The sequence below is a fragment of the Symphalangus syndactylus genome, chromosome 6 (genome assembly GCF_028878055.3).
Source record: "Symphalangus syndactylus isolate Jambi chromosome 6, NHGRI_mSymSyn1-v2.1_pri, whole genome shotgun sequence".
Taxonomy (NCBI): Eukaryota; Metazoa; Chordata; class Mammalia; order Primates; family Hylobatidae; genus Symphalangus; species Symphalangus syndactylus.
In genome coordinates, this window is record NC_072428.2 from 32,021,786 (window position 1) to 32,033,066 (window position 11,281).

The 11,281-nt window shown below is 33.4% G+C and overlaps 1 long non-coding RNA gene across 1 annotated transcript; it reads left to right on the forward strand.

Moving 5' to 3' along the window:
* The first annotated feature begins 3,021 nt into the window (after nt 1-3,021).
* Nucleotides 3,022-10,821, forward strand: LOC129483884 (uncharacterized). The gene is made up of 4 exons (XR_008658324.2): nt 3,022-3,119; nt 4,226-4,375; nt 10,175-10,270; nt 10,629-10,821. It is a non-coding gene; the product is annotated as an uncharacterized lncRNA (long non-coding RNA).
* The last annotated feature ends 460 nt before the right edge of the window (nt 10,822-11,281 follow it).

Consider the following 11,281-nt stretch of genomic DNA (forward strand, 5'->3'; position numbering starts at 1 on the left):
TGACACATACACCCTCCGAAGACTAAACCAGGAAGAAGTTGAATCCCTGAATATACCAATAACAGGCTCTGAAATTAAGGCAATGATCAATAGCTTACCAACCAAAAAAAGTCCAGGACCAGACGGATTCACAGCCGAATTCTACCAGAGGTACAAAGAGGAGCTGGTACCATTCCTTCTGAAACTATTGCAATCAATAGAAAAAGAGGGAATCCTCCCTAACTCATTTTATGAGGCCAGCATCATCCTGATACCAAAGCCTGGCAGAGACACAACCAAAAAAGAGAATTTTAGACCAATATCCCTCATGAACATCAATGCAAAAATTCTCAATAAAATACTAGCAAATTGAATCCAGCAGCACATCAAAAAGCTTATCCACCATGATCAAGTGGGCTTAATCCCTGGGATGCAAGGCTGGTTCAACATATGCAAATCAATAAACTTAATCCAGCATAAAACAAAACCAAAGACAAAAACCACATGATTATCTCAACAGATGCAGGAAAGGCATTTGATAAAATTCAACAACCTTCATGCTAAAAACTCTCAATAAATTAGGTATTGATGGGATATATCTCAAAATAATAAGAGCTATTTATGACAAACCCACAGCCAATATCATACTGAATGGGCAAAAACAGGAAGCTTTCCCTTTGAAAACTGGCACAAGACAGGTATGCCCTCTCCCACCACTCCTATTCAACATAGCGTTGGAAGTTCTGGCCAGGGCAATCAGGCAGGAAAAAGAAATAAAGGGTATTCAATTAGGAAAAGAGGAAGTCAAATTGTCCTGCTTGCAGATGACATGATTGTATATTTAGAAAACCCCATCATCTCAGCCTAAAATCTCCTTAAGCTGATAAGCAACTTCAGCAAGTCTCAGGATACAAAATCAATGTGCAAAAATCACAAGCATTCTTATACACCAATAAGACACAAACAGAGAGCCGAATCATGAGTGAACACATATTCACAATTGCTTCAAAGAGAATAAAATATCTAGGAATCCAACTTACAAGGGATATGAAGGACCTCTTCAAGGAGAACTACAAACCACTGCTCAAAGAAATAAAAGAGGACACAAACAAATGGAAGAACATTTCATGCTCATGGATAGGAAGAATCAATATCGTGAAAATGGCCATACTGCCCAAGGTAATTTATAGATTCAATGCCATCCCTATCAAGCTACCAATGACTTTCATCACAGAATTGGAAAAAACGACTTTAGAGTTCATATGGAACCAAAAAAGAGCCTGCATCGCCAAGTCAATCCTAAGCCAAAAGAACAAAGCTGGAGGCATCATGCTACCTGACTTCAAACTATACTGCAAGGCTACAGTAACCAAAACAGCATGGTACCGGTACCAAAACAGAGATATAGACCAATGGAACAGAGCAGAGCCCTCAGAAATAATACCACTCATGTAGAACCATCTGATCTTTGACAAACCTGACAAAAACAAGAAATGGGGAAACGATTCCCTATTTAATAAATGGTGCTGGGAAAACTGGCTAGCCATATGGAGAAAGCTGAAACTGGATCCCTTCCTTACACCTGATACAAAAATTAATTCAAGACGGATTAAAGACTTACATGTTAGACCTAAAACCATAAAAACCCTAGAAGAAAACCTAGGCAATACCATTCAGGACATAGGCATGGGCAAGGACTTCTTGACTAAAACACCAAAAGCAATGGCAACAAAAGCCAAAATTGACAAATGGGATCTAATTAAACTAAAGAGCTTCTGCACAGCAAAAGAAACTACCATCAGAGTGAACAGGCAACCTACAGAATGGGAGAAAATTTTTGCAGTGTATTCATCTGACAAAGGACTAATATCCAGAATCTACAATGAACTCAAACAAATTTACAAGAAAAAAACAAACAACCCCATCAAAAAGTGGGCAAAGGACATGAACAGACACTTCTCAAAAGAAGACATTTATGCAGTCAAAAGACACATGAAAAAATGCTCATCATCACTGGTCATCAGAGAAATGCAAATCAAAAGCACAATGAGATACCATCTCACACCAGTTAGAATGGTGATCATTACAAAGTCAGGAAACAACAGGTGCTGGAGAGGATATGGAGAAATAGGAACACTTTTACACTGTTGGTGGGACTGTAAACTAGTTCAACCATTGTGGAAGTCAGTGTGGCGATTCCTCAGGGATCTAGAACTAGAAATACCATTTGACCTAGCCATCCCATTACTGGGTATATACCCAAAGGATTATAAATCATGCTGCTATAAAGACACATGCACAGTTATGTTTATTGTGGCACTGTTCACAATAGCAAAGACTTGGAACCAACCCAAATGTCCAACAATGATAGACTGGATTAAGAAAATGTGGCACATATACACCATGGAATACTACACAGCCATAAAAAGGATGAGTTCATGTCCTTTGTAGGGACATGGATGAAGGCGGAAACCATTATTCTCAGCAAACTATCATAAGGACAAAAAACCAAACACTGCATGTTCTCACTCATAGGTGGGAATTGAACAATGAGAAGACATGGACACAGGAAGGGGAACATCACACACTGGGGACAGTTGTGGGGTGGGGGGAGGGCGAAGGGACAGCACTGGGAGATATACCTAATGTTAAATGACGAGTTAATGGTTGCAGCACACCAACATGGCACATGTATACCTATGTAACAAACCTGCACGTTGTGCACATGTCCCCTAAAACTTAAAGTATAATAATAAAATAAATAAGTAATAAAATAAAATAAAAATAAAAATAACTTCCAAAAAAAGAAGAGATATAAGGAGAGGTATTTTACAGTTTTACCCTGTAATACCCAAATGCTCTTTTACTCCATGGGGTGCTTTACCTATATTTTCATTTTTTGTCTTCATTTTTTGTCTTTGTAATTGATCTGCAGGCTAGTTGATCTTGACACTAATGCATTCAGAAGGCTCCACTGTTGAGCAGGGGGGTTGGTTGCTAGGCAACCTCACAAAACAACAACATTGCTGGGCCTCTTACCTGTAAGAGCCTTATTTGGGGAGAATCTAAAGCATTATACTACTTCTAACTCTTTTCTCCTTAGGCCTCAAAAAGACAAGAGATTTGAATGAATACTGAAGGTATTTAAAAAGGATTATCGTGATTTTTTTTCAACTCAGAATATTAATGTCTTATTCTCAGGCTTTAGGTGATATCTTTAAAAACTTCCTTTAGCAGTTTTTAAATATCAGATTAGTGTTCTATTAAGGTCTTAAAATATGAGCCAAGTCAAGAGAATAACACATTTATTTCTCCTATTTTTGGGTTTCACTGACTATTCTAAACCACATCTTCATAACTGTTTATAGTTGTTTATAATTCATAATTGTGTTGTGCATTCAAAGGCCATTGTGAATATTAAGAAATATTACAGGGCTGTTGTAGCGTTTGATAATTCAATTTTGTCACTATTTCTATCAGGTAAATATTGATTATGATCTAGCCATAGGTGAGAGAGGAAAGCTAAACATTTGCTATTAGATTTGGTTCATCGTGGAGGTAGTAAAGTTTTATTCTCAATTAGAGGAAATCATCTCATCAAATAGGAGATAATTCCTCTGGGAACACATGGACACGATTTTATTTTTTTAAAAAACCATTGTCCATTTCCTCCTCTTCTGGTGTCATCTGAACACGAGAGATAGTTGATTTGCTAGGAAATATAAAACAGCTTTTTAAAATGTGGTCTGCAGTACTGGAACAATTCTCTTCATTTGTGTGTGTCTGTGTGTTTTCCTTGACTCCAAGGAGGTGATGAAGAAACATTCACTTGTTACTAGTAATAGTAAGTGATTACTATTAGTAGATGATTTACTAGTAACAGTAAAAACTACTACTATTTACGAGTAGCAGTAAAGGTCAAACAACAGTATATACGTGATTCTTCCAGGGCTTTCCCCACAATGATGTGTTTAGATAACAGACAAACACAATTTTGTCTATTTATATAGCATGTATAGTTTTTCTTGTGCTCATACGTATTTTCATATGCTGTTAAACTTCTGTGTCATTTTTATTATGTACATATTTGAGAGTAGCCTTAAAATCTAGGTTATTTATTGATATTTGTAATGGAAAGGTAATATGGGCACTTAGTAGGGATATTTGTCATGGTGAAAATACCCAACTAATTATTTAATTAGAAAAAATTAAGTTTTCTTTTTCATACTTTTTTTTCATTTGGTAGATGAGATCTATTCACTGAACCTGTTTACATAACTAAGGCAAGTGGAAGGAATATGGAATGACTACCCTAACACCACCAGCCTTCCTTTCTGAATATATCATCCATCACTTTCTTCATTAAACTCTCCAAAGAGGGTCCATGATAAATATGGTAATCATGATTTCCTTAAAATACAGTAAATTATACTATATTTTAAATTAATATCATTTACTAACACTATCATGGGGCATGTTCTGCCCTCTTAGAACTATTATATTTTTATTCACAGTAAGCAGGTAGCTTACTTTGTTCAATATGTTATTTCAAAGAACTCTTTGAATATAGGGTTGTCATGAATTAAAATTAGAAAAGTAGCAATTTTCTTTCAAAACTGCTTTGAAACATAACACACAAACATAGTCATATACACATGAATAAATTTATTTTAGACAGAAAAGTACGTGATGTCCCTCTTAATATAAATCTTGAACTTTATACTGTAAAGGAACAAAGCTGGACTGTATCAAAGTGTTAGTTATGCTCTGAGGCTTAGGACTGTTGTTGTTGACAATACATATTATGAGAAAATAAATTATTCTAAGAGCTGGAAATCTTTTTTATTTCCTAACCATTAAGAGAGGTATAGAACGCTCAACGGAAATAAGGAGGAATAACAAAGCACAGAAGAAATTGTGTCTGAAAACTATGGCTTAATAACATTGCATTTACTGTTTGTTTATCTTTCCTATGTATATTAATTCAAATCTCCAGAAACAAAAAACTCAGCAAACTTGTCTTTGCAACCTGAATGATCCAAATGAATCCCATCCATTAATAGAACTTTACTTGATCACCAGACTGTTACCTAAATTTGTTAAAGTCCCTGGGTTTTAAATTATAAGCAAGATGATGCAACATTTCATGGTTCAACCGTTCAACTTTAGTTTCACAGATTAAGCTATTATACGGTTTTAGTGATATAATGAGGAAAGAATAGACAGTCATTTGTGCATCAGAAGCTGAACCCATAAATGCCTGGTCACCTTTGATACAAAACACTTAGCAAGTCTATTGCAGTTTTGCAGGAAAAAAAAATCTCGAAATAAGTTAGAAGAGGTGGGTGTGGAGAAATGCACGTGTGTTAAATATTTAAGTGAAGAAAATCTGTAAGGATTAATGATACACTTGGTGGAGGATAAGAAAGAAGGAATTATAAATGCCTTTTAAGTCTCTGGGTTAAGAATCTTTGACATCTTAAATAAGGAATTTATTATGTACACACACAAATATATTTGACATGAGATCTGTCTTCTTAATTCATGTTTTCTGGTTGTTATGCCTGTTTCTGCATTTTGTTTTATTCTCTGCCATTTCTGGTTTAATTATGGTTGTTCTTTCAAATTTCTATTTCCATTTGTATTTTCGTTTTGTGGATGATCAACTTTATATTTTAACAAACCCTTTTAGATTAGTCTTTCTTTGATTACTTCTCTATTTAACACATTTTACCTACACAGCCTCCCTTGCTGAAATTCCAAATCTGTTGAAATCTAGAGTTTTTATTCCAGATTTGAATTTTTAAAAACAGCTTCCTTTACAAAAGCTTTTCTTGAAAATTCAATGAGTATTTATGATATAGTATTTATGATGTAGTAAAATAATTTACCATAATTTGATGTTTTACCTACACAATTCTTTTTGCATATAAAGTTGTACATCTCCTCTCCTTGTTATTTTGACTAGAGTGGTTCCTTGAGTAGTTGTGTATTTTTATTCAACTAGAAATGGCAAGATTCTATAAGACGGAATCTTTGTTGTGATCATAATAGTGTTATATATGACAAGCCCAATAACTGGTACATATTAGACATGTCAAACTTGTTTAAATAAATTTGTGAAATAAAGTATATTTTTATGTTATCATATATTGAAAGAAATCTGTTGTTCAAAATATTTACCTTTCAGATATATCTAAATATGGTTTTTATTTATTTTTATTGTCATCTTAGATTAGATATGTAATGGGAGAGAGTTTAATTTACCTTCCGAAATACTTGGTTTTAAAATACAGATGCTTGCCACGTTTTCTTTTAATCTTATTCTAATTCTAATTATTTTAATCAGAATACATTCAAATATGCATAAAAGTATTTTTAAGTAAGATGGACTATAACTTGATAAGATTTTTAAGCTTATTCAACTTGTTAAACTTTTAAAAATCTTACATCTTCCTTCAGGTAAGGAAATTACCTCCTAATGTTTTTCTGAGTACTTATTTCAAATAGATGCTTGAGCTCTCTCAATAATAATAGAATCAGTAGAATATCTGAGGTGTAGTCAAGGTATCTATCTATCATCTATCAATCTATCCATCCATCCACACACACATACATGCTAGCTACAAGTTGCTTCTTCTGTCCCAAAAGGTTCGTGAGTCGTTGTAGTTAATATCAAGTTAAATTAGGCATACTTTTTTTTTTTACTAAAAAAATCACTTGGGTTTTATAGAATAGAATGAGAATTATGGAGATGTCAATAACTGGTGGTGAACAAATTAGAAGTTAGATTAAGACATACATAATATCGAGATTCTACTCAATGTTGAACTATTTCAACTTTTGCTTCCAAATGGGTATACTGGTGTTATGATGCATTTCACTTTGAAATTCTATTCTCAGTAGCATTTCCTTTGAAATCTCAACAAGTGTGCTGGATAGAAGAGCCTTATGCATATGTATTTATAGACAAATAGAGTTCTACTTGTATTTATAAAAACGAATGGTAAAATATATAGGTATGCCTAAACAGAGAAAGACAGTATTTACTATAGACACAAACACACACACATAAATATAAGTATGCATGACTTCCCTGTTGATATAAAATTTGAGCATGCTGTTTGATAAAATTTTACTATTGATATCATGGTCAGTCTACCATCAAAGGTTATTGCATGCGTTATAGCTCCCCTTCAAACAATAAGTAAGCAAATTGATGTTAACCTAATTATAAGTGGCTTACATGGTTTTCACATGTTTAGCTGTAGAATAGAATTCAGAAATACATAGTCTTCTGTGAATTTGTGTATCTTTTCTTTTAACTCAGAACTGTCCAAATGAAATTTTTTTAAAAAATGAGCCAAAGTGTTTATTTTGAAACTACAGCTGTTACTTGATTGCATTCCTCCAGAACTAAACTTGAAAAATTTAATTTGGTAAAGCAATTCAGATTTCCACAAAGAGGTTTACTCAAACCGGATAAAAATCCTTCCAGGGAAGTGAATAAAAAATTATGTTATGACGGATTTTCAAAACATAACATCTGAAATTATTCTCCTTTAACTCTATGGATTTGTTGATAATATCTTAAGATGAGGTATATTTTTTATAAATTCTCTACTAACTACAAGGTTTTATACAGTTTGGGCTTTCAATACATTTTAATTATTATGAATGTTTTTAGTGAGCAGATATACATCACTTGAAACTCTCCTGTCTTTTAATATGTGTCGTATATATGTACATATGCATCATGTAACTCCCCTAGCATCAGAAAAGCATATTTACTGATAATCTTTGAGTTTGTTTGTACATATGAAAACTAGTTTTATAGAACATTTGTGCTGAAAGTGTATTGCTACTGTCTGAATGTTTGTTTCTCCAAAATTTATATGTTGAAAATTAATCTCCCATTGTGTTGGCATTAAGAGGTGGGGTCTTTGGAAGGTTATTAGGTCATAAAGGTGGAGCCCTTGTGAATGGGATTGATGCCCTTATAAAAGAGCACTGGAGTTTGTTGCCAACTTTTGCCATGTGAGAACACACATTGAAGGCAGCATCTTTACAAAATGATCCCTCACTAAACACTGAATCTACTGGAGACTTGATCTTGGACTTCTCAGATTTGTGAATTTGTGAGCAGTAAATTTCTGTTGTTTATTAATTACTCAGTGCCAAGTATGTTGTTAAGGTAGTTCGAATAGACTAAGACAGTGGTTCTAATCATACTTTAAGTTCTCTACTTCATTGTATCATTTTAGTCATTGAAAAAAATATTTATTCACAAGATGTCAGGAATTGAAATGCCAAGAATATGTCGCTAAAACTATGCAGAATTTAGTAGAAAAAAAACATGAAGGAAATAAGACCAAATGCTGTGAAGTGAATTGCTCATTGCCTTGTGATGTCAGAGCAGTGGTATGTTTTATTTAGTACTGTATCTCAGTGTCTAGGCTGGAGCTTTTGTTGAATAAATAAATAAATGGTAAAATAACTGCAAAGCTAGAGTTAGAACCTAGGCCCAGCCCCAGTCTATTACACTTCCAACTGCCTTGTGATTGCCTTGCAGATTAAAGTATAACCAATATGAATAAAGAATTCAATGACTGTTTAGAAGACAAAACTCTCTGAAACCCATGGAAATATCCAGACAGTTAGAATTATTAACTCTTTACTACAGATTAAAGATGCTCACTAATGTTCTCTTGTTGTCAATCTGATTTATACTGCCAAGTTGGAATAACGTATATAAATTATATACATATATATTCAGTAGCTAGATATAAAAATCTGCTAGTGCTTAAAGAATGTGTTTCTCTTATGTAATACAGTGGTTTCCAAAATGAGAGTGTACATGATGATTTCTTAAGATGCATGATGAATATTTTATTTCTATTTATTTTTATCTACATTATATAAAATTAAACATATCTAATAATATTTATATACAGACTGGCACTCTCATATATGCATGTTTTCTGTAGACAGCTTTATTTTTGTTAATTTTATTCCTTTAATGCAAACTATACCTACCCTTGCCCCCCTTCCTCTAGGTTATGAAAGTATTTAATAATTCTGCATTGTGAGCCCAGGCTGAACCATAACTCACATATATTGTTGTTACAATGGGCATGCTTATGGCTCTCTTTCATATCCCTGAAGAAAAACACTGCTGAAAAACATGTTTTTTTGTCTTTTCTTTCTCCTTTCAAAGATATTATAGTAGGCTTTAGATGCATTTTTGATTCTCTGTCACACTATAGGCTGTTGAGAGTCTGGGTGGAATGATTGATCCTGAAGTAGGACCCCATCAGTTAGCTTGTCATATGTGATATTTATCTTCAGAGCTGAAAATTCACAGGGATGACTATATAACTATTCTGAGATACAACAGAATATTCAAATATTCAATGAAGTAATTTTCCTAAAAGAAGCACCTGGCAATAGAGGGATATTTACAAAAGTTTTATGTGTTTGTTCGGTAGCCATATAAAATTCAAAATGTATGTCAAGATACCTAACTTTGAAATTTTACTTGAGAAACGTTGCACTAAAACTATTCATTCTATGCTCTCAAAACATTAGGATTTGATAAGATTTAACTTGCATTTATAAAAGTATATTTTAAAAAATAACATTATTGTTATTCCTTATAAAGTCATAGTTATCTAGAGCGAGATATGAAATCCCGCACTTCTGTACATCTTTATCATACTAGAACTGCTAGTACTCTGACTTTCTTTCACTTTTTAAAAAGCATTTTCTTTCTATATCAGGTATATTATTCATTTTTTTCTTCTTATGATAGTTTTTTCCTTTGTATGCCAATGTGCAATAGGGATTCTCTCAGGTTTAAGTATATGGCTAGTTACATTTTTAAAGTATTAAGATTATTAGATCGTGTGGCATATTTAGCACATTTAATACATGTAGAAAAACTTACCTCATTATAACATTTATTACTAGATTTACTTGTTATGGTTACAACTGAAAATTTGTTAAAATCCCACAGACTCTTTGCAAAAAAAAAATGATTTAAATAAAATGGATCAAATGTAAATTAGGTCCTATTGCTCTATTTCTCTTGGAGAAAACGTGCTAATATTGAATTTGTTCTTTATTAGTACAAGGTGCTTTCAGCATTCTTTCTTATTTCTATATTTTGTCTGAATTTTCTACGTTTTAAAAATAGGCATTTCACAATCCAAAAACAGTAATGCCTTTTGAAGAAATACAACTCCCAGCAAAAGCACAGAGTCTGCTAGACTGTCCCGTCACCATCAGTGGGGTAAGTGCTTTCTAAAGAGTTTCCAGAAGAGATTGTGTGCTTGTGCTACACAATAACAGCACTGGATTCCAATAAAACTTTATGAGCAGGCTGGATGATTCCTGCCCTTTCCTGTGGAGACATTAAGCATCTTTATGGTAGTCACTTTGGTACTCACTACACAGAGTTGCTGAATAAGAAGCAACATGACTTCAAAATTGATCCCTGAAAATCCAAATAATTAGTTCCTGTGATAATTATTTGACATTCTTATTTGGAACCATTTTTGTTTTCTTTATTTATGACATATTAATGCTAGGTCACGTCTCCTGGAGTAAGCAATTTCATAGATCTTTCTTATTTGTCTCTCTCTTTCAAGGTTGCCTACATTGATTATGGCCTGTTCCTTTGACAAGCACCCCAGGCCCGTGGATTTCTCCAGGCACTCATTAGTGTGACTGCTAATCCCTCTCAAGGCCCTGAAAATACTTCTTTAGAGATCCAAAGTAATTTTCTGATATTCCATCTAATCTATATTCTAAGCCAAACCATTCTAAATACACTCAGAGTTAATAAAAATCCATCTTGTCCTTTTCATGTGATGTAATAATGGACAAACAGAAATACTTATTTGTTTGTTATCTGACTCAATTTATATACAAAAGGATTTATATACAGACAGAAATGCTATGCTTTCATTAGGTTAGGAATCACAGATAATCTTCTAAATAATGAAAGTACCTTACTCAAAGGAAGTATGTCTAGTAGATAAAATTATACTTTCTTTATAAGCTTGAAGTCTTAATAATATGACAATGGTTTGGGAAGTGAACACCTTTCATAAAAATATCCCAAACTATTAACTTGCTCACTCTTACTTCAGGTATTTGCTGTTTTCTGCATAGGATCATCTTCTCTCACCAGTTATTCTTTCTATCAATTGTGCATCTACTCTTCCCTTGGGGTGATCTGCATACTTAATCTGAGGATGAAAACAGTCTGGTAAACAAATTATAGGGAATATGAGTATTA